Genomic DNA, 25,370 nt, shown 5'->3' with positions numbered 1-25,370 from the left:
TATTCAAATTTAAAAAGATTCACATGTCAAAAACAATATCATTCACTTTTTCACAAAATTCAAATAAAAGGTTCTTCTTTTTCAATTGTCAAAGACAACATTATTCACTTTTTCAAAAAAAATCAAACCTAATTTTTTACTTTTGGCATATGACAAAATGAGCACACTTTCCTTTTCAAAAAATTCAAACCTAATCTTTTACTTTTTGTATATGACAAAATGAGCACACTTTACTTTTCAAAATTTTCAAACAAAATCATCTACCTTTTGTATAAGTCTAAAAAAGTATCAATCACTTTTGAAAATATTCAAATAAAACATGCACATGTGAAAGATGACAATCAATCATCTTTAATATTTTCAAAGTTCAACCCTTTAATCAAGGCATGCACATGCAAAAGATGACAATCAATCATCTTTCAAAATTTTCAAATTTAATTTTCAAAAATATTCATGCACGTGTGGAAAATGTATTTTAATATTTTATGATAAAATATTAATTTTGAGCAGTAATCCTAATTTTGAATTTTAAGAGATTTACAATATTATTCTATGACTTTAATGTGAATTTGTTTCCTTCTTGCTCATGCTTTGTTCTTTGATGTGCTTGATTCCATTGTGTGAACAACTTGAGCTTGAAACTCCTTTATTCTTTGAATTCATTTGTTATCATCAAAATCCGTGTGTAAATTTATAATCACATGAAACTTGAAACCTTGGGTTCAACAATATTGCATATTGTTAGATGCATGTTAGGAACATTGCATCTTATATGTCATGAACGGGGGCAGGTAACCTTGTGTTGCATGTCTCGACGCTTCAAATGTCTGTTCGATCCCAAACAGAATTTGGGGGCGTCACACCTGCTCTCCAGACTTGACGAGGGACTGTACCGAGTCGAAAGAGTATTTTATCATTTTTCACACTACCCGCTCTCTCCCTTTTCCCTCGTTTTCTCGTTCTCTCCCAACGAACAACACTTTTCTCTTTCTTTCTCTCGATCGAACTGCTCGGATTTGCCCGTCTTCTTCAGCGGCTGCCATGAATCAAGTCCAGTGGTCACCTTCTCCAGCAGACGCCGTCGTTTCCGAGCTGTCCAAAGTAAGTATCTCTTCCTCTCTCTTCCTCGCTCTTCTCTCCCTCTTCTTTGTTAGTATTCCTCCGAACGAAACTCAGCCCTCTTCTCTCCCTCTTCTCTGATTGTTTGGGGAAATGCATAGTTTTTGATTTTTAGTTTTATTTTTTTGTAGATGAAATGGTAAACGGTTGGTTGGCATTATTGTTTTTATTTTTCCTGCATTTAGGCGAGAAATTTGTTCTCCTTTAAAATCTGGAAGTGCTTGGTTTGTGAAGGTTTGTTTGACGTTGCTTAATCATGTTGTTGCTTGACATTGTTGGGTTTGGAGTGTTTTTTGTCTGTTTTATTTTTCTTAAATGTGTTTATCAATGTCACATCTGTAGTTGGGGATTGCTATGACTGTGATTGAAATCCTATATCACCACAACAACACCACATAATGAACGCATGTATCTAACTTGCCCAGATTATCACTGCTGATGTAGCAGTCTACTGGTTTTAATAGAAATATGCCATTTTTGGATATTTATAATAATATTTATAAAAATAGTATATTTATAATAATTTGAAGTTAAATAGTTAAGTGCATATATTAGTTAATAAAGTTATTAACTAATATATGAAGTGTATATGTAAAAAAAAAAAAATTTAATATTATTAAAATATATAATATTTTATTATTAATTAGACTTTAAGATAGTTAGTCCAATATAGAACAATATATCTAAAAATCTATTTTAGACTTTAAACTTGACATTCTAGTTAAATTATGGATTTGGCAATACAAATGCTCTTATATACAATTAAAATTTTATTGAATATACAATTAAAATTTTATTGAATGATTCTGTTTGATAAATGAACTAATAATATTATTTTAAATTATAAAAAGTTAATTTTTCTGTCAATCTTTTAATATTATCAATTTATTTTTCAACGCGACGTATTTGGTGAATTTTGAAAAGGATGTAAGACACGCAACTCTCTCTCTCTCTCTCTCTCTCTCTCTCTGTCTCTCATTTTATTTTTTTAATTCAATTTATTTTTTGTTTTGTTAGCATCTCAATTCTGGACATGGGGCTGTTTTGAGGAAAAAAACTAGTTTTGAAAGTGCATTTTTTGGGCAAATTTCTTGAAAATGTGATATTCATCGTGAAAATCGTGCAAAACTTGCGCACACAGAATTTTCTGGAATCTGGGAGACGGCGGCTGAATCCTTGGCTAAGTTTGCAGTGCTGACGGACCAATCGTGATGATGGACGTTAGTGTCACTCGCGGCTCAGCCGACAAATCAAAACGAACTGCCATTCACATGACGATTCTGTGGAATTTCTGGATATTTGTCTTTTGACAAGGGTAGGGCAGGGAGGGATGGATTTTGTCCAAACAGAAGGAGAAATAATATTTATAGATATAATTATATAAATAATATGAATTTTTTTTTAAAAAAATAAATTAATGCAGAATTTATACTAAAAAATTAATTTTTTAATAATAAATTTTATTTTTTTTTAAATAATTGTGTAGCATTTACATATTTGTATATAACATTCCTCTTAAAAAGATGTCTCAACACATATTTTACACTCCACCTAATTTTTAATTTTTCTAAAAATAAAAAGTTTTGATATATATAGTTATTTTTATATTTTTTTAACATTTTATTAATTTGATTAATTAAAGTTATTATTTTATATTAAAAATGTCACAATCAATCACATTAATTGAATACATAAAAGCGATTGTACATACAATTTTTAAAAAATAAATATCATAATTTTGTTCAGAATAGCCCCAAAACTCACAAGCTCTTTGTCTTTCTACACTAACAATAAGATAGTTGGAGCTTCAATCTTACTTTATAAATCATGATAAAATTAATTAAGAAAGCCATTGATGTGGTTGCGCAACAAAAATAAATAACCTTTTTTTTTTAATTATAAATGTAACACGTATATTATATCTTACTTTGTGCCAACTGTCACGTCTTTATATACGTATATGGTATTATATGAAGTGTACAGTAACCATGACTAGAACAAAGTTTAATATTTCAATGACCATTAATATTTTTAAGTATATCATTTCGTCCGGCCTGTATGTGTGTAATTAATAAATGTGACGCCCCCAAATCCCCACGCCCAAACACGGAGAAATCGAGACGTCCAGATGATGACATAACAGGTCACCACCCTAACAACGTGTGCCGAGTGTGTGCAAAGGCAACATATGTGCACAAAGAAACATGCAGCGGATAAGCAAGTCAATAATTAAGTACCAGAATTTTTCTTGTTTAATACAAAACTAATCCAAAACGTACATAAATAAAATATTACAAAATACGCATATAATAAAATATCAAATACAAAGCGTAACTTCAACAACCCGGCGGAGCCGCATCCTCGGGCTCAGCCTCCTCCTCCTCGTCCTCGAACTCTGCACCAAAAACTACGGAACCAAAAATGGTACCGCAGGTAAGTAAAACCCAAACACCACCAGATAAAAACACATATAACTCAAACAACATGGATGCAAGAACAACCAATGCACATGTCCCGCAAAACCACATTTTTTGCACGCACGCCAAAAACCCATTGGCCCCATAAAAACATATTCTTAAAAACCACGCCTCGCCATTATCCCAGATAATGGCCCAAACCACTATTTTCCCAGAAAATGGATCAAAAGCCTCAAAACCAAAACTCGCCATTTTTCCAGAAAATGACCCACATCCGATAACCATAAAAACACACCGGTTATGCGTGCACCATGATCTCCCCTAGGGATCATCCGCACACCCTGACTATGTGCCACACCGCAGGTAAGGACCGTGCATGTGACACCTAACGAGCGATGCCCAGACTCGCGCCCCGCGCGTACCTGGCCAGGCCATCCTCTAGCTCTCGCCAGCTAAGGGCCGCGGAGTCGGTGAGTAGAGCGATGCCCAGACTCGCGCCCCGCGCGTACCTGGCCGGGCCATCCTCTAGCCCCGCTCCCGTCGTCGCCCAGCGACAACTAAGGGGACGTCACTCAGTATTATCCACTCCCGAGTGACCAGAGGAGCTCCACCGAGATAATAACCCATCCCAGCTTGGGCTCGTGAGACACACGCACCCGAAAATCCATTCATGCCAGCAAAACAGGGTTTCTCAAATAAAATAAAATACACGTGCATGCACCATGCAAATTCAATTATCAATGCACAAAACAAACAACCAACCATAAAACAATAAATCAAGTAACTCCGTCCTCCATCCATCCGACCCCCGGACTCCTCGGACTCAGTCCGGAATCAACCAACCAGAAGATAAATTAATTGAAAGAGCAATATATATTTAAATCTGAAAATAGGGTTTGAAAAATACTTACAGCGCTATATGACAATTTTAGAAAACACGCGGCGTTGCAAACTGCGCCGGAAAAGCAACGTCACAGTGAAAATTCACTGTGGCCGTGGGTTGTGAAAAACTCACTTTTGAACGGGGACAAACTAGGGCTTGGGATTGATAGAGAATGGTCTAGGGATGGTTGTGAAGCTATTGGAAGTGGTGGTTGGCCGTGGGTGGCGGCGGAATCGCCGGAAAGAGGCCGGATTTCCCAAAAAGGAAAGCTAGCTCGTGGGAGCTATTCCGGTGGTCGTTGGAGGCCGGAAATGGGTGGGTTAGGACGGCAAGAGACCAGTGATGAAGTGGTGAAGAAATGGTGGCTGGAGGTGGAGCGACGGCGGCGGATCGGAGCAAAGTCCGTGCAGCCTTTGGAGAGCTTTTCCGGCCAAACGGTCGGCCGGATGGGGGTGGAAATCGGTGGGGAGGTGCGCCGAAGGGAGACGAACCGAACGGCACCGGCGGTGAGCTGCATGGTGGCCGGACGGCGGTAGATCGGGGTGAAAGGCGTTCCGGCATGAGGGAGAGAGAAGAGAGAGAGAGAGGCCGGGGGGGCTCGAGCGGAAGAGGAGAGAGGGAAAAAAAGAAAGAAAGAAAAAAAGAAAAAGAAAGGAAAAAGAAAGAAGGAAAAAGAGAAAAAGGAAAAAGAAAAGGGAAAAGAAAAAGCGATGTAGGGAAAAAGATGAGGTCTGATCCTCATTCCGGGAAACGAAACTAAACCGCCAAAAAGAGATTAAAACTCACAAAACAAGTAAAGGCAATAAAACACAACATCAAATAAATTAAAAACCAATTTTTAAAACGCAAATAAATTAAAATAAATAACTAAAATATTAATAACAATAAAAACAATTATTTCAGCGAAAATACACTCAAAAGCGGGTCATCACATCCTCCCCTCCTTAAAAACAAATTTTTCGTCCTCGAAATTTGCAGATCAACCACCATCTTAAAGCAAGCCACAAGAAAACACATAAACCAACTGTGATCAAGATTAAGACACATACCTTCTCTATTCGAACAAGTACGGGTACTGCTCCCTCATGTCCGCTGCTCGCTCCCAAGAGAAGTCTTGAGCTAACGGATCTCCCCAAGCCATTTTAACTAAAGGTATCGTCTTGGACCTCAACTGTTGCTCCTTCCAATCCAAAATCTGCGACGGAACAACTTCATAAGTGAGATCCGGTTGCAACTGAATACTTGCTGGGTCGACGAAGCGTGGTTCTTGCTGTCCAAAGCTCTTCTTCAGGGATGATACGTGGAAGATATCATGAACATCCCCAAAATAATCTGGCAAAGCAACTCTATAGGCGACGGACCCTACTCTCTCCAGAATCTGAAAAGGGCCGACGTACCTCGGATCTAGCTTCCTTTTCTTACCAAAATGCTTAACACCTCTCATGGGAGAGACTTTAAGGTAAACCCAATCACCAACTTCAAACGACAACTCTCTCCTCCTGGTATCAGCGTAACTCTTCTGGCGACTCTGAGCTGCCGCCATTTTATCTCTGATGATCCGGACTTGGCTTTGCATCTCTTGAATTATTTCGGGTCCAATTATCCTACTCTCCCCAACTTCATCCCAACACAAGGGCGACCTGCACTTTCTCCCATAAAGAGCTTCATAGGGAGCCATCTGAATGGTCGCATGGAAGCTGTTATTGTATGCAAACTCGATGAGCGGCAAATGGTTTTCCCAACTTCCTTGGAATTCCATGACACATGCTCGCAGCATGTCTTCCAGGGTCTGAATGGTGCGCTCTGACTGGCTGTTTGTCTGCGGGTGATAAGCAGTACTGAACTTCAACTTAGTACCCAAAGCTGCCTGCAAACTCTTCCAGAACTGCGACGTAAACCTCGGGTCTCGATCCGACACTATACTCTTTGGTATGCCGTGTAGCCGCACTATCTCTTTGACATACAAACGGGTCAACTTACCCAAAGAGTCGGTGTTATTAACAGGCAGAAAATGAGCACTCTTCGTTAACTAGTCCACAATCACCCAAACAGAATTCTTCCCACTAGGCGTTCTCGGCAAACCCACTACGAAGTCCATCGTGATGTCATCCCACTTCCACTCAGGAATAGGGAGGGGTTGGAGCATACCTGCAGGTCTCTGATGCTCGGCCTTCACCTGACGGCATGTGTGGCATTTCTCCACATATAAGGCAACGTCCTTCTTCATTCCATCCCACCAGTAATTTTTCTTCAAGTCCCAATAGATCTTTGTACTGCCGGGATGAACTGAATACGGGGCCGCATGAGCTTCCGCCATGATCCGTTCTTTGAAATCTGAGTCCTTAGGGACCACTCTGCGATCTCGGAACCGAAGTATCCCATCACTATCCATGCTATAGTGCAACGGCCCTCGAGATTTTCTGACTCTCTTCCTGATGTTCAACAGCTTCGGATCCTTTCTTTGGAGAGTTTTCAATTCTTCAAAATCAGTTACCCGAATATCGAGAACTGAAGACAAAATCTCCACTTGCTGTGAACTCTCTATAAGGAGCCTTCTCATCCCACAAAGCAACGATTCCAATTCTGACGGCTCGGCTTCATCTTCCAAGTGTGACTTCCGGCTCAAAGCATCAGCAACTATATTAGTCTTCCCCGGATGGTACTTGATCTCACACTGATAGTCACTGATTAGCTCCAGCCATCGCCTCTGCCTCATATTCAGATTTTTCTGGGAAAACAAATGCTTCAAACTCTTGTGATAAGTAAATACCTCGCAAGCTTCCCCATACAAGAAGTGCCGCCAGATCTTAAGGACAAAAACAATCGCAGCCAATTCTAGATCGTGCGTCGGATAATTCTTTTCATGGTCCTTTAGCTGACGAGATGCATAGGCTACAACCCGTCCTTCCTGCATAAGGACACAACCCAAACCGAATTTAGACGCATCACTGAAGACTACGAATGGCTTATGCGGTTCTGGGAGTGCTAACACTGGTGCTGTTGTCAACCTGTTCTTTAATTCCTGGAAGCTTCTCTCACATTTCTCTGACCAAACAAATTCTGTATTCTTCCGAGTCAAAGCTGTGAGAGGTCTGGATAGGCGAGCAAAACCCTCTACAAATCTTCGGTAGTATCCGGCGAGTCCCAAGAAACTCCTGACCTCGCGCACTATTGTCGGGCGCTGCCATGACAAAATGGCTTCTACCTTACTATGATCAACAGCCACTCCGCCCCGGGAAATTACGTGCCCAAGAAATTTGACTTCTTCCAACCAGAATTCACACTTGCTGAGTTGGCGTACAGCTGGTGTTCTCTCAATCTCTCAAGTACCAGACTAAGATGATACACATGCTCTTCAACATCTCGGGAATAAATCAGTATATCATCAATGAACAATACTACAAAGGAATCCAGATAAGGTCGAAACACTCGATTCATCAAATCCATGAAAGCTGCAGGGGCATTAGCTAACCCAAACGGCATCACCTTAAATTCATAATGCCCATACCTCGCCCTGAAAGCAGTTTTAGGCACATTCTGGTCTCTGATTCTCAGCTGGTAGTATCCCAACCTCAGATCAATCTTAGAGAACACGGCTGCTCCTTGAAGCTGGTCAAACAAATCATCAATCCGCGGGAGAGGGTATTTATTTTTGATGGTTACCTTGTTCAATTCCCGATAATCAATGCACATACGGAGGGTTCCATCTTTCTTTTTAACAAATAAAACTGGTGCACCCCACGGCGACGTACTAGGCTGAATAAATCCCTTCTCTACCAACTCTTGCAACTGAGTCTTCAACTCTTTTAATTCAGCCGGTGCCATGCGATAAGGAGCTTTATGCACAGGAGCCGCTCCAGGTTCCAAGTCTATAACAAACTCCATCTCTCGCACAGGGGGTAGTCCGGGCAAGTGATCCACAAACACATCGGGGAATTCTTCCACAACTGGAATGTCTGCCAAAGACTTCTTCTCAGACGGCGTGGACACCATCTGCACCAAGAATGCATCCGCTCCCCATGCAATCTCTCTCCTTGCCTGAATCGCCGATATAATCATCGGCTTTTCTTTTAATCTACTCCCCGCAAATTCCAGACAATCACCATCTGGAAGCTGAAAGCTAATTATCCGACTTCTGCAATTAATACTCGCAGAATATCGGTATAGCCAATCCATCCTGAGGATGACATCAAAACCCAACAACTTGAACACCACCAAATCAGCATCCAGGAATCTTCCCTCAAAATTTAACAGGCATCCCAAAACAACCTTGGAACACCACACCATCTCACCATCGGGTAGAGCCACTACCATAGCCTTCGACAACGCTTCCGTGACCAAATCACACACCCGTGCAAACGTGGAAGATACAAACGATTGTGAAGCACCGAAATCAAACAAGGTACAAGCATAAAACTCATACAAACGGACTCTTCCTGAACCAAACACACAACCCATGAAATCCAAAAAGCAAAGAATAAACCAAAAACACCAAAAGAAATAAATCCAACTTAAAATTATATTAATCCATACCTGTGATTACTCCAGCATTATGGGTCGCTGGTGCCTCATCATCCACCTCTCCGGGTGTGACAGCATAAACCCGGGCTTGCACTGTTTGTCTCGGGTTTGTCCTTCCACCGCGTCTACCTCCACGGCTTCCTTGAGCTGCTCTTGGACATTCTCGGGCAAAGTGACCCTGCTTGCCACAATTATAACATCGAGCCCCAGCAGAAGGGCACTCACCCACATGGGCTCTATTGCAAACTCCGCATACAGGCACACGTCCTCCCATGCGAACACTTGAGGATGCTTGCGGTCGAGTCCCGGTCCGCTGAACAAATTTCTGAGGCGAACCCGAGCTGCTTCCTTCACCAGAAAAACTCCGCCTCTTATGCCCTGGAGGGGAGCCCATACTCAGATTGTTTTCTCGTTCCACCAGGGTGGCCATATCCACTAATTCCTGAAAAGTGGATATCCGATGGCTGACCACCATACGGCGTATATCAGGGCGCAGTCCCTCCTGAAAATGATCAGCTCGCATCTCCTCTGTGGCGATAAGGTGAGGAGCAAATCGCTCAAGTTCGATGAACCTCCGAGCGTATTGTTCCACTGTCGCGCCCCCTTGGACCAGATTGGAGAACTCTTTTGCCTTTTGCTTCCTTACTGATGCAGGAAAGAAGCGGTTATTGAACTCCTTCTTGAAACGCTGCCAGGTCACCGCAGCGAAAGATCCCAGTTCAGATTCCAACAACACCCTCTTGGTATCCCACCAATCAGAAGCGGTACCTTGCAAGAGATAGCTGGCGTAGAGTACTTGTTGCGCCTCAGTGCATCCACACACCTCAAAGGTTTTCTCCAGATCTTTGATCCATTTTCCAGCCTGAAGTGGATCCTCATTTCTAGTGAAGTGTGGAGTCCTATGCGCCAGGAAGCGCTCATAGGTGCATCCGGCTTGCACCATGCTACTGGACCCTCCTGGATACATCCAAGACCCTCCCTGATATGGCCAAGGACCTCCTGGTTGTGGCCAAAACCCTCCTTGTTGCGGACAAGGCTCTCCTGATGGTGGATAAGGTCCTCCTGATGGTGGCCAAGGACCTCCTTGTTGTGGCCAAGGTCCTTGTTGTGGCCAAGGCCCTGTCTGTTGAGACCTCGAACTTTGCTGCATAAATTCCGTCATTTGCCGTATTGCTTCGGCTAGGGAGTCATCCCTGGAGGTATTGTCCCGTGGTTCTTGGGTAGATTTCCTTGGTCTCCCCATAATCCTACCACAACACCACTCTTGACCCTCCTTTAAGAAAACAAATAAAACCATCATAAAACCAACAAAAACAAAACCACACCACACAACAAGAAACAAAAGAAACCAGCTTGCAAAAACATAACCAAATAAATACAAACAAACAAACAAGCTCAAACAAATAAAACAAATAAAACAACTGTACTTAACTTAATTTTCAAAACACAACTTTAAAAAGCATCCTGGTACTACCTACGGGACATGTGGTTTTACCCAGAGCCAAACCGCTCTGATACCACCTGTGACGCCCCCAAATCCCCACGCCCGAACACGGGGAAATCGAGACGTCCGGATGATGACATCGCGGGTCACCACCCTAACGACGTGTGCCGAGTGTGTGCAAAGGCAACATATGTGCACAAAGAAACATGCAGCGGATAAGCAAGTCAATAATTAAGTACCAGAATTTTTCTTAACGTAATACAAGCTGTTTAAAACGTACATAGACAAAATATTACAAAACACGCATATAATAAAATATCAAATATAAAGCATAACTTCAGCAACCCGGCGGAGCCGCATCCTCGGGCTCAGCCTCCTCCTCCTCCTCCTCGAACTCTGCACCAAAAGCTACGGAACCAAAAATGGTACCACAGGTAAGTAAAACCCAAACACCACCAGATAAAAACATATAGAACTCAAACAACATGGATGCAAGAACAACCAATGCACATGTCCCGCAAAATCACATTTTTTGCACGCACGCCAAAAACCCATTGGCCCCATAAAAACATATTCTTAAAAACCACGCCTCGCCATTATCCCAGATAATGGCCCAAACCACCATTTTCCCAGAAAATGGATCAAAAGCCTCAAAACCAAAACTCGCCATTTTTCCAGAAAATGGCCCGCATCCGATAACCATAAAAACACACCGGTTATGCATGCACCATGATCTCCCCTAGGGATCATCCGCACACCCTGGCTATGTGCCACACCGCAGGTAAGGACCGCGCATGTGACACCTAACGAGCGATGCCCAGACTCGCGCCCCGCGCGTACCTGGCCAGGCCATCCTCTAGCCCTCGCCAGCTAAGGGCCACGAAGTCGGTGAGTAGAGCGATGCCCAGACTCGCGCCCCGCGCGTACCTGGCCGGGCCATCCTCTAGCCCCGCTCCCGTCGTCGCCCAGCGACAACTCAGGGGACGTCACTCAGTATTATCCACTCCCGAGTGACCAGAGGAGCTCCACCGAGATAATAACCCATCCCGGCTTGGGCTTGTGAGACACACGCACCCGAAAATCCATTCACGCCAGCAAAACAGGGTTTCTCAAATAAAATAAAATACACGTGCATGTACCATGCAAATGCAATTATCAATGCACAAAACAAACAACCAACCATAAAACAATAAATCAAGCAACTCCGTCCTCCATTCATCCGACCCCTGAACTCCTCGGACTCAGTCCGGAATCAACCAACCAGAAGATAAATTAATTGAAAGAGCAATATATATTTAAATCTGAAAATAGGGTTTGGAAAATACTTACAGCGCTATATGACAATTTTAGAAAACACGCGGCGTTGCAAACGGCGCCGGAAAAGCAACGTCACAGTGAAAATTCACTGTGGCCGTGGGTTGTGAAAAACCCACTTTTGAACGGGGACAAACTAGGACTTGGGATTGATAGGGAATGGTCTAGGGATGGTTGTGAAGCTATTGGAAGTGGTGGTTGGCCGTGGGTGGCGCGGAATCGCCGGAAAGAGGCCGGATTTCCCAAAAAAGAAAGCTAGCTCGTGGGAGCTATTCCGGTGGTCGTTGGAGGTCGGAAATGGGTGGGTTAGGACGGCAAGGGACTGGTGATGAAGTGGTGAAGAAATGGTGGCCGGAGGTAGAGCGACGGCGGCGGATCGGAGCAAAGTCCGTGCAGCCTTTGGAGAGCTTTTCCGGTCAAACGGCCGGCCGGATGGGGGTGGAAATCGGTAGGGAGGTGCGCTGGAGGGAGACGAACCGAACGGCATCGGCGGTGAGCCGCACGGTGGCCGGGCGGCGGTAGATCGGGGTGAAAGGCGTTCCGGCGTGAGGGAGAGAGAAGAGAGAGAGAGAGGCTGGGGGGGCTCGAGCGGGAGAGGAGAGAGGGAAAAAAAGAAAGAAAGAAAAAAAGAAAAAGAAAGGAAAAAGAAAGAAGGAAAAAGAGAAAAAGGAAAAAGAAAAGGGAAAAGAAAAAGAGATGTAGGGAAAAAGATGAGGTCTGATCCTCATTCCGGGAAACGAAACTAAACCGCCAAAAAGAGATTAAAACTCACAAAACAACTAAAGGCAATAAAACATAATATCAAATAAATTAAAAACTAATTTTTAAAACGTAAATAAATTAAAATAAATAACTAAAATATTAATAACAATAAAAATAATTATTTCAGCGAAAATACACTCAAAAGCGGGTCATCACAATAAAAACTTAATAAGAAAAATAAATTGTACGGAGGGATTAGAGTTTGGCTTATATACAAATAAAATTTTACTGGATCTATTCTATTTGAAAAATGAATGAATAATATTATTTTAAATGAAGCAATAAGTTGACTTTTTTTCTCTTTTATTTTTTATTTTTATCAATCTTCCAATATTATTAATTCACTTTTTAATATGATGTATTCAGCTAAGTTATAACAGTGCCTAAGAAATACAAAAATGGTACTTATAATCGTGAATTTATAAATATCACTTAATAATTTAAAAAAAATAAATAAATACTTGATATACATAAAAAATTAAATTTTTAATATCAATCTTAGTACTCTTTTTTAAAACTGTAAGACGTTTATGTACTACACAATTCTGCTTAACTTTAACAAATAATAGATGTCATTTGCTGAGCTGTCAGCACATGATCCAAAGCAATTTTAGGACATGTAACCGGTGACGTTGTTGCAAGCATAATTTATTAACTTTAAGAAAGGGATGGATATCCACCCTGTCCAGCATTCAAGCGCGCGTGCTACAAAATAGTCCGAAATCCTGATTTAGATTGATATAAATATATATATATATATATTGTAGCAGTCCGAAATCCTGATTTAGATTGATATATATATATATATATATATATAAAACTATCCTTGTTTAGTTTGTGGACTGGCCAGCCACAGAAGATGACAATTGACACCTATATCCATATGCCTAATCTTATTTTCAGAATAGAATAAAAATTGGGTAACATGAATTGGGAAAAAATAAATTAATTAAACTTTTAAAAAATAAGGTCGAATTATTCCATGTCGACCATATAAGTAGTTACCACGTTCGATTGTTAAATCCAAGCTTCAAGATAATCGTGAGCTTGATGAAATTTTTTATTATTATTTATAGTTATTTTTATATATTTTTTATCCACTTTATTGATGTGATTAATCAAAATAATTATTTTATATTAAAAAAAATGATGCAACTAATCGCATTAATAAAATATAAAAAAATGTAAAAATGATAATACATAAAAATTTTATATAAATTAACTTAATATTAGCATGGGAATAACTCTCATAAAATAGCTGAGAAGATTTTGTCAAAGTGCAAATGCACAAATTATATACACAAGGCTCTCCCAAAAAGGAAGCAATATGTAAGTCTGTTTTTTGTTCCCCCGCGCCGGGGGGTGGGGGGTTGTTTTGGCATGCATTTCAAAAGGGGTGTTTGTTTTTTAAAATAAAATTTATAGAGTTTTTAAAATAAAATAGTCTGTACAGTTATTTATGTATATTTTTTTTATATATTGTATTAATGTAATTGATTATATTATTTTTTGATATAAAATAATTATTTTAATTAATTATACAAATAAAATACATAAAAAATATATAAAAATAACTATATATTATATATATACACAAAAAGAAAACACTAAGACCATGCTGGCTATTTTTTATTTTTATTTTTTTAACAATTAAGAAAAAATTGTTTAATATTATTATAAATTTTTTTATATATTTTTTAAAATATTTAAAAGTATTAAAAAATAATTTAAAAAATTAAATTTTTTTTTTTTACCTGACAGTGACGGCGGGAGCCACCAACGGTGCCTCTGACAGCGTCCATAACAGAACTTTTTTAAAATTTTCCAATGAGACACTTCCACTAGCTCGTCTCATCTGTGGAGACAAAGGGGGGCAAAGAAGGCGGCCAGCGTTTTCCTGGCAACTGGATAGCTGGGCGGTGGTTTGACCATTTTAACCTTATCGCAACCAGCTTTATGCCTTGGTCACCACTCTTTAAATTCAGTACGCAATGGTCGTACTTCGTGCCTTGTATGGGTGTGTGTTCAATGTATCATGTAATCCTCCATGTAAATAGTATTTCATGCATGCATGGCATCCACTCTTAATTTTGCACATAACTTGCATAATTATTTACTTTTTGTTGATGGAAATAGTTTTATTATATACAAATAAGTGTATTACCACTACCATGCCTTGTAACATATTAGGATTCATTGTAATTTTTAAAAAAGAGAATTGCTTCTTATGAGATTATATAAAAATAAACTGATATAATTTTTTGTAATCTGTTAAAATAAATTTTATAATAAAAATAACTTTACAATCTGATATACTGTATTAAATCATATTAATTTATAAATTTATATTTATATAATTATTTGTAAAAATATTTCTCTTTAAAATAACTAAAATACTAAAAATTTTACATCAATGCCGTAATAATTTTTTTTTCTTCTGAAAAATGCAACTGCTGCGAGTAGTAACGCTTACGGCCAAAGAATCTTGAATCCAAACCTTTCTTATCCGCTTAGCCAAATATCAAGTAGGCACTTAGAATTTTGATAAAGAGGTTCGTTAGAAGTGTCAAATTGTGTTAAAAGGATTATATTTATATCATGTCAAAATATTTATATTATATTATATAATCCTAACTCGATCGGTTAAATTTATCGTATCAAAATCTCAAACTCTAATATGACCTACTAGTATAATAGATTGGGTTGTGTTCAACCTGTTTTGATCTATTAGTAAATATTATGAAATAGGTTAATACGATACAATACGACCCATTTTAAACTGTTTATATAAATGGATTGAATAGATTCGAAATTAACCCTTTTGACACGATTAAATTTAGCATAATTTTATATAAATATTAAAATCAAAATATTTATAAAAAATTATAAAACTAACTACAAGTTTAAGATTGCAATCCAAATAATAAAAATATCGAAATTGAAATTCTAACAATTTTACTTTTAAGTATAAGGATATAATTGTAACTTTAACTTTCTTAATATGTCATAATGAATTGACCCGTTATCAACCCGTTAAACAATCGTGTATTAATAGATTAACTCGTTTTGATCCAAACCCATAAGACTAAACCCTAACCCACTATTATCGTGTCATTTTCGTATTGAGTGAACGGATCATGTAACATATTGCCACCCCTAAGTTTCGTTAAGTATAAGTAAAGTCATATATAAATCTGCATGTCAATACTAATTTTTTCATATTTAAAATTTAAATTAATATTATTTTTAATAAAATCTACTTTTTAATTAATTATATTAAATTAATAAACATATTAATACATGACTATATTTACAACTAAATTTTTCACCTGGGGACAAATCAAAGCCTACAATTTGAGCCAGATACGGCCATTTTGGATGTTGTATGTAAATCGGACGGCATGAGTAAAGAGCGAAAACTTTGGTCTTTTCACACTAGAGAAATGAATTTTGTAGTCGGCAAATACAGTCGACGTGCAGTCGCTTTGAAAAAAATGAATTAATATGAGACCTATATAAAAAAAAATTATTTTTATAACTTTTTTTTATTCATTCTGTACAACCATATTATTTATTCCGTACAGCTGACTGCATGTCGACTGCGTCTAGCAAAGCCTTTTTTTAAAATATGGACTGACGTGGCACAGCCGATTCTCCCACGGTTTCGCACCTCGGCTGTATGCAGCATTGTTGGGCTATAAATCCAAGTTTTGTGCTTCGCCCGCTACTTCTTACCCAAGAAAAGAACTCTTTGGGGGCCAGCTCCCAACCCCACTCTCCTTCTCCCTCTCTCACTCATAACTACAGTGTAGTTTCGCGCACAGACCCTGCTTCTTGCTCTTATAAATATTCTGAAAAAGCCCCAACCACTCATCATCAACTTCAGCTTCTTCTTTCGTTTTTTCTGTTTGTGCCCTGCATCTTTGTAGAGATAAATCTACTTTTTAGGCCTATGGCATCGGCTTCTACCAACCCCGAGAAGAAGAAAAACGCAAGCTTTCCCCCAAAGAGAGGCCAGATCAAAGCTCAGATTTTTGAGAGCTTGGCCGAGACAGTCGTGTCCGCGTTTTCAAGGTTAGGAGAGGCACTGGGAAGGATTAGAGGATCAGAGGGCAGCAGTGGCAGAAGCTCTGTGTCTTCAACTCCAAACCCAAGTGTCTCTTCAACTCCAAACCCAAGTGCTTCTTCGACTCCACACCCATGTGCCTATAACTCCGATTAGAGCTGATCATCAATCATGGAAAGGTTTATAAACACCAGCCAGAGAAGCAGTATCTTTTCCCAATTCGCTGAATCAAGTTTGTACACGCCGTTCTTCGGTACTTGTTTAGATATGTTCAGATATAAAAAACTAGTTTTTGTGATCCATTTATTGCAACGAAAAGATCATTTATAACTAAAATTTGATTGCAAATATTTTTTTTGTTGCAATAAATTAATCACAAAAATTTGTTTTTGTTGTAGTCGATAATATTGTGTAAGGTTTGGAGATGTACGTAGGAATAAAAGATTAGGTTGTGAACTGATTAGCTAGGTATGACCTGCTGGACTCGTCTTTTAGGAAGTTTCTGCTGGGCATTGGATCTAGCTTTATTTGCAACTCAGTACTGTAATTTATATTTGGGTTTGTGTGAGTTCTCAGTTCTGTGTCTTTAGAAACGGGGGAAGATTAAAAAAAAGAAAAGTGTTTGTTTTTACAGGTTTCAGAGATGGAGGATCTGTGGACGATGTAATAATGTAATTTGTATGTTTCTTCCTTAGTCAAATATTGGAAAATTGTTGTCTTGTTTGTTGGTTCCTGTGGCTTTTCATTACTGTTTAACTTTTGAGCATGCAATTTCTATTAAACTTTAACAAGATGCGTTTTTTATTTGTTCCCTTTCCTAGTAATAAACAGAAGAATAAAACATATTTTTTAAAAATATTATTAGGCCAACCTTATCAAGAACTAGAAGTAACCCATTTCAACAAAAAGAGGGTAGATGTACCTGTTCTGATCTCCTGATCCCGGCCTGCACTAAAATTCCATGTAAAAAAATCTATACTGCCCGAGCGGATGAGGGAATATTTCAGCTCATTCCTTCCCATCTCTATCACCCACTTTCTTCTTCTCCCTTTTCCATAAAATCAGTATTTTTATTTTCCGTTAACATATGATGAAATGTTATCAACTACGCCTAGAAAAATGTCCGACCTACACGTGCATCGCCGCCGGAGGCCACTGATCTACAAGAGTGGACCAGCCTGAATCTTTTTCTTTACCTTCATTTTTTATGTTCTTCTTTAGAGATTTGTAAAAGATTTATGATTGGCGTGCAGTTTCTTTTTACCCTTTATTTTACGGACTTTCATTGTCTTGTTATTTTTAAAAGATTTACTCCAGCCAATGAATCATCCGATCCTACAGACCTAAACCGGTGAAGAACTACATATATATATATTTATATAATTAGAAGATGTCAAGGATTAGTGCATGAGGGGTCAAAATATCATGGAAGGTTTCAATCGAGTTGACGATAAGGTTGCACATAAACTATTAAAGTCATCATGTACATTAATGGATATTGCCCAGCTCAGTTGTTACCGATTTTCAGTAAGGGTTACAGATTGGCCAGATGATGGACAACGTCTAGAAGCTGTTTAAATAAGAGCCCCCAGAAGTCCAATTGTTCACACGTAGCTAATTGATCCAGTCTTCCGCGGTTTGCTTGACTCGCTAGCTAGCTTCCACTCATGGGGCCATCCTGAAAAAGAGTGCTGCTAGCTAGCTGTTACCTGAAGCATGCATTTGGATCTTGGTCTTCCACTTTCTGGACTCATTTGCATCAGCTTTGATGTTTAAGCTCTGCCCTTTTCTTCTACAGCTTATTAGAAGAATTGCTACGTACGTACGTACATTTACTTTTTCATGAGTGTCTGCGTATTATATATATACGAAGGCCGGCCACTTCATTGATGCAGCATCATGTGGTGAAGGCTTAAAAATGGTATTTTGTCTGAAAATGGGCTACGTACATATATAAACCGACACAACGTTAGTGATCATCAAAGCTTCAAAATAATTATTAATTAGCTCAAGCGCTTTATGCACGTGAGCCAGTAATTCTTTGCATACGGAATTTTTCTGCACTTTTGTCACTTGGCCATTAGCTCTGATGTTTATAAAAAGAAGTTCTCTATTCATTATTCTCACATATTATTTATTTTTTTAATTTTTAAAATTTTTTTATGATTTTATTTTTTATAAACTATTTAAATTTTTCTCTTCATTATCTATATATTACATATTTAATAAGAGAATATATATTTTTTAAAATGTAGTGTATTATAGTATGAGGGAGATAATCAATAAATTTTTTCTTGGAAAAAAGTTAAAACAAACAATTAAGATTTAATGGAAATATATAAATATTAAATAATATTTGCTTTCCCGGCTGCAAGTAGTTGAGGGTCCCGGGTCCCGCCAAAGCGCTGGGGCCTGCACGGGCACCGCCCTCCATGACTCGGAGGAAATTCTTTTTCTTTGGATGGGGAGAGGACGCACCGCACGTACTGGTATCTGACTAACTTTGTCTCCTTTCTGCTCGTGTTTAGTCAAATTTTAGCTAAGACGGACAAAAATGCATTCGGACTGTTAAAATTTTATAATTTAAGTTTTGAGTTATAATAATTTTGAAATTTTGTTTAAATGTGATCCGTCACTATTCATCTTTAAAATATTATTTTATTTAAAAAAATTATGTTAGATAATTAGGTTTAGAAAAAAATATTTAGAAAACAATAATTTTAAATAAAAATTAAATTCTTAATTAATATATAGTGTATTTGTAAAATATATAAAAAATTATTATGAAAATATATAATATTATATTATTATTTTAACTGTAGAATAGATAGTCAATGTGAACTAGTTTCTTCAATAACTTTAATTTAAGTAAAATCTGAACTTTTATCCAAATTTTAGACTCGTAGCCGTCGGCAATGCTCTCATATAAACGTTAGCGTAATTGGAGGCATTTAAAAAAAAGTTAAAAAATAAAGTCCCAGGTCGCCATGACTATTAGCTGTTCCTTTCTTCCTAGCCAGCTTCTTTAATTTACAAAAATATTGATAAAATTAAGTACATGACCATATGTGACAGTCCAAAAAAACAAAAGCTTATCCTCACTTTAATGGTTGCTAGCGTTTACTTTTCGAAACGTACATGATCATATCACGTCAGCCAGCAATTAGGTTTGTGAGTTTAGCCAGTACGTACTTGACGCGTTAACTTTATTAAATTATATGGATTTTAGGCATTAATGGGTCCGTAACGTCGTTTTCATTTGTATTTTCCTTCAAGCTACCATATCCCATCCACATTTCTACATACATGATTAATATACATAGAGGGATCATAGTAATGGACCGTCGAGAAAAGGGGCTCGCCTACGGCCCAGTACATTCGTACAATATTCTACTATATATACACCAATCTATATTCAGTAGCCTCATGGGTATAGATGAATGAATATTCTAAAAACAAGAGGCCCGTTTGGAATGGCCCATAGATTCCAGAGCTACACTACTATTTGAAGCCTTTCTCAAAATTCTCACACACGCATAATTAAATACTGCATATATATATAGCTTGAATATTAATATTGTATTTATCTAATCAGACAAACATAAAAGTATAATTAGAAATACTATAAGATAAAAATAAATAACATCACTATTTAATATATTGAATAAAGATGAGATCTCTGATCTCTATTGTTATTCTAATTTATCATGCTCTACTAAGACAGATGGAGTAAAGATGAATGACTAATGCAGTGTAAATTTTTTTTTTAATTTTTTTCTTCTTTTATTTTAATTATTTTTTATACAGTTTTAAATATTTTTAAAAATATAAAAATATATTTATTTATTAAATTAAAAAATAAAAATAAAATTAAAAATTCAATCCATCAAATTTATCCATATATTGATTCAATTGTTTTTTAAGACGTGAATCGGTGAATGGCAAAGGCTGCATTCTAATTCTGACTGTTTTGGAATGGCGTCGCCGAATTTTCCCCTATGGAAAAAGCTAGTTTCCCTATTGGGCGGCTTGAGATCCCTTTTGATTATAACACTTCACGAGAAAAAAACAAGCTCTCACTCGACCAACCGTGACCTCGATTGAAATTTTTCCACGTTGAAATTTTTGTTTGCGGTTATAATTAAATAGAGTACTAGTCCACGTAACTTGTCTGAAATCTTAATCCAATGACGCATTGAATGACGTTTAGCTCTTAATTCCTTGGTGGAAAAATAATTGTTATTGAGCTTTGCATCAATGCATGTATGGTACTTGTTATTTATTTATTTATTTTATGCCACAAAACACAATATTTATCAAGTATTTAAAATATATAATTGTTTTGATCATATTTTATTGAAGAGTTATACAAAGATTATAAAACAGGCCGTGTTATATATTTTCCTAAGAAAATAATTCGTACAACGTTAGCGTGTGCATGAATTCATGTGCAAGTTTTATATATTTTCTTTTCAAAAATTGAGTAAATATATATATATATATATCTATATAAAAAATCTTTATTACAATGGTGGATTTTATTAATTTTCAAAATACGTAAGTAAGACATATCCTAAAATTATATCTTAAATTAGTTTTTTAATTAAAAAAATATAAAGGTAAGTACTTTTAAAGTAAAATGTGAATTCAAGATCTCATCTTCTAACTAAATTCGTACAATAAAATTAATTGCAATTACAACCGACTCCGTTTGATTTTATAGATGAAATGAATTGATATTAAAATTAAAAATTAAATAAAATATTATTAAAATATATTTTTAATAATATTTTTATTTCAAAATTAAAAAAAATTAAATTATTTATTTTATTTTATATAAAAATTTAAAATAATTATAATAATGAAATAAAATAAAATGAAAAAAATTAGGCATTTATTGTAGGATTTCACCTATTTATCAATCACTGCCTTTAACGAATAATTATACCATTTGAAGTTTAAAGTATGGACGAAAAGAAAACTTAATAATGATGTTTGTCCCAGACATATCATTGTCTCGTAGTGTCAGCTCTCGGAGACCACTACTGTTTATTACGCGTTTGGTTTCAGAATGGGGGGAAAATTTAAGAGTGTCAAATCGTGTTAACGGATCGTGTTCGTGTCGTGTCAAATTGTATTAATGGGTCATATAGGTCAACCTTAACCCGATTCGTTAAACTTATCGTGTCAAAATCTCAAACCCTAACACGACTCATTAACATAACGAGTCGTGTCGTGTCAACCCGTTTTGATCCATTAATAAATATTACGAAATATGTTTTTTTTATAAGTAAACAAATAAATTAAGAAAATATTACGAAATAAGTTAATACGACATAATACAACTCATTTTAAACTATTTATATAAATGAGTTGAATATGCTTGAAATTAACCTTTTTAACCTGATTAAATTTAGCATAATTTTATATAAATGTTAAAATTACAATATCTATAAAAATTATAAAACTAATTATAAGTCCAAAACTACAATCCAAATAATAAAAATATCGAAATTGAAATTCTAACAATTTTATTTTTAGATATAAGGGTATAATTGTAACTTTAACTTTCTTAACATGTCATAACGGGTTAACCCGTTATCAACCCGTTAAGCAATCGTGTCTTAACGGGTCAACCCATTTTGACCCGAACCCATTAAGGCTAAACCCTAACCCGCTATTATCGTGCTGTGTTCGTGTTGGGTTAACAGGTCGTATGACAGATTGCCACTCCTAGAAAAATCCAGATGGAGTATTGGCACTATAGCAGTACTTATCCTTTGAAGCTAGGATTATTTTTGTAGCTTACAAAGTAATATTAATTAAGGCATTAAATACAGAGGTTTTGAGTGTTGTTTATTTAGAATTTCAGAAATATTTTAATTATAAAAATATTTTATAAAAATAAATTTATAAATTAAAATGACTTAATATAATATGTTAGATTATAAAATTATTTTTATTATAAATTAAATTTAATATATTATATAAAAAAATATCAATTTATAAATTTTATTTTTATAGAATTGCCTCATGGCTATAGCACTTTTCTTAAAACTAATTAGCCCTCTTAGTTTATTTGAAGAGAGTTTAGGATCCAGTGAACTTGTTTTTTTGGGTAAAATTCACATGAACACCTAAAAATAGAAACATTTGTGACATGCTTAGACACTGTAATTGTTTAAAAAAAATTCAATTTTTTAAAATTGTAATAGAACTTTGCATTGCCTTAAAAACAAATAATACGAAAATATTGTAAAACCATAATCTCACTGCTAAACAATAATATTTGAATACTTTTATAATTTATGTGTGATTATGCATCGAAAACTCATCCCTCCACATTGTCGCCGTTATAAGTCTTGCTTGTGGAAAATTGGAAATCTTCGGCAGCAAGCTTCCGAACACGGATAAATAAGTGTTCGAGAGAGACACAGGGAGTATCGCTCGATTCGCTCTCTCGCATTCTTCAGTGCTGCAGATAACGGCAGAGTTCTTCCTACTCTCTCTCTCTCTCTCTCGCTAGCTTCGACGCTATGGATACAGACTTGAAGAAAATGATGATCGAAGAGCCGAAAGCGAAGAACGCAAAGAATCAGAGTCTACCTCCGAGGCGAGGCGGGGTCAAGCGTCGAATTTTCAAAGAAATCGCGGTAGCAATTGGGATCCGAGAAAAGCAAGCCGAGGAGACTGGAGTGGACTTTCTCAGCTCGGATTCCACAACCCCAGCTCCAACTCCAACTGGGTATAATTCAGATGCTCTGTCTGAAACATGATCGCTCAGGTGGTTGATGCAGGCAAGAACAATAGCATCAGAAGCTGTGATTGATTTAGGTGCTATTGCTGGCTAATCTTACTGTTGTATCTGTAGTTGTTACTGAATTTCTTCATTTTTTATTTTCTTCTTTTTTTTACCCTTTCCAGTTTCCAAAGTGATTATAAATAAGATTGGAGAAGGGGTTTGGGTTGAAAGGGCTCAGGATATGGATGGGAATATTGTGAAGGAGGTTGAAGATCCTGTCCAGGCATGGCTCATATTTGTAATTAGTTTGTAGTAATTTAGGTTCAGCTGTTTCCCTATCAATATAATTCGTTGATTGTGAGATAATTGAAGATGGATTCTGATTGATTTACTGTTCACAGTTCTATACACTCCAACAGTTTCTGCAAATATGAGGATGCTCCTTGCGTTGGGTTTTCTTCTTCATTAAGGCAAACCACCAAATATTACGTTTTTTTTTTTTTTTTTGGTTTGTTTCTTTTAATTCTAATTTTAGATTCCTCTAGCTCCGGAGAAATAGTTCGTTGAATTTAAAGGAAAATGGCTTTGGTACATTGGTTAGACTAATTCAAGGTTACATTTTGCGTGTTCAAAAATGGAAGAAATTACAAGTTTTTTTTTTTTTTTTTTTTTTTTAACACATCTAATACATTATTAATAATTATACTTTTTAATAAAAAAATTATATTGAATTTTATAATAAGTGGTATATTACAAAATTCTTAAAAAGGACATTCCATAAATTATTATTTGAAGCATCACGACGAACAGAAAAATAAGACCTCAATCCCATTCCAATTCTTTTCAAAAAAACAGAAAGCACCATCTCTCCCTACGGATCTGGCTCCCTTTTTTGTCTCTGTTTTTAATTGTAGTATAAAAAAAAAAAAATCTGGAAAAGTGTTTTTTGTTTTTGTTGGGTTTTACCAAAGTGGGAAGAATAAAGTATTGTATCTTTAAATGTATTATCTTACATTGAAATCTCAACGAATGGCTTACTATAGATTACATCAAACTAAATATAGTAAGAGTTTTGTTTTTAACTTTTTATGTTTTTCACATCTTTGGTCTACTCTAAAGGTAATTACATCATGTTGTGTGCTTATCATTATAAGCCAATGCGTCAACCTGGAAATAATTAACCAAATTAATGGTCGATGTTTTTGCTTTCAATCAATTTCCCTTCCATTTGATCCACTACAAATTGAAAAGTTTTAATTTACTACTATTTCTAAAGTATTTAACATTTAAATGTACCCTTAGGATGTAAAACTCTCAAGTACTCATTTTTAAAAAATAGGATAAATCTCAGATACACATAAAAAAATTATTTGTTTTAATGATAGACCTCTCTTGTTTTTTAAAATCTTAATGTTACTTTTATTTTTATCTATACAGGTCTTTAGAACATCATTAAATATTTAAAAAATAATAATATCTTTGTATCTATCCTTTTCTTAAAATTAGAAAAGGAATCTAACGCTCCACATTAGTAGACCATATATTCCCTTTCATTAATGTATATTTGCTTTTCATTGTCTTACTGAACAAATCACACCCCACAATTTCTTGTACGTAATAGTTGAATACGCGTTCATTGATGTTAACACTACTTAATTAATTGGTGCAATTCTTTTTTTTTTTTGTTTTCCCCCTAAAACGCGTTCTTTTATTTAAATGTAAAAGTAACTCTCATCCTATTGCGTTGCGTCATATTATGCTTAAAAATGCATTTATAAGAATATAATATACTCTTATATCATCATATTCTACTCTGTGTTAAAAAAAATTAGCAAAACATTTGTCTAATTATGATGTTAAGATTAATGAAATAAAGGTGGGTTTGGATCCTCTAAAGTTATTGATTGAATTGGAGAGATGGTACATGAAGTGAATTTTATGTCATTTGTGCTGTATTGTGTATATGTATCTCCCAGTACTCTAGAATTTGGTCAAGAGATTTAAGTCAAATAAAGATGGTGTCTTACAATCTTTAATTCTTCATGATGAGATCTTAATAGATAGTACTGCATATATATATATATATATATATATATATATAA

General features: G+C 36.4%; 1 long non-coding RNA gene across 1 annotated transcript; it reads right to left on the bottom strand.

The window, feature by feature from the left end:
* Positions 1-2,059: 2,059 nt before the first annotated feature.
* LOC122291270 lies at positions 2,060-23,221 on the bottom strand. Its single transcript, XR_006236581.1, has 3 exons — positions 23,030-23,221; positions 9,205-9,207; positions 2,060-2,091 (listed from the first exon to the last, which is right to left on the bottom strand). It is a non-coding gene; the product is annotated as an uncharacterized LOC122291270 (long non-coding RNA).
* Between the last annotated feature and the right edge of the window lie 2,149 nt (positions 23,222-25,370).

The sequence above is a fragment of the Carya illinoinensis genome, chromosome 13 (genome assembly GCF_018687715.1).
Source record: "Carya illinoinensis cultivar Pawnee chromosome 13, C.illinoinensisPawnee_v1, whole genome shotgun sequence".
Lineage (NCBI taxonomy): Eukaryota > Viridiplantae > Streptophyta > Magnoliopsida > Fagales > Juglandaceae > Carya > Carya illinoinensis.
This window is presented reverse-complemented; position numbering and strand designations above follow the sequence as displayed.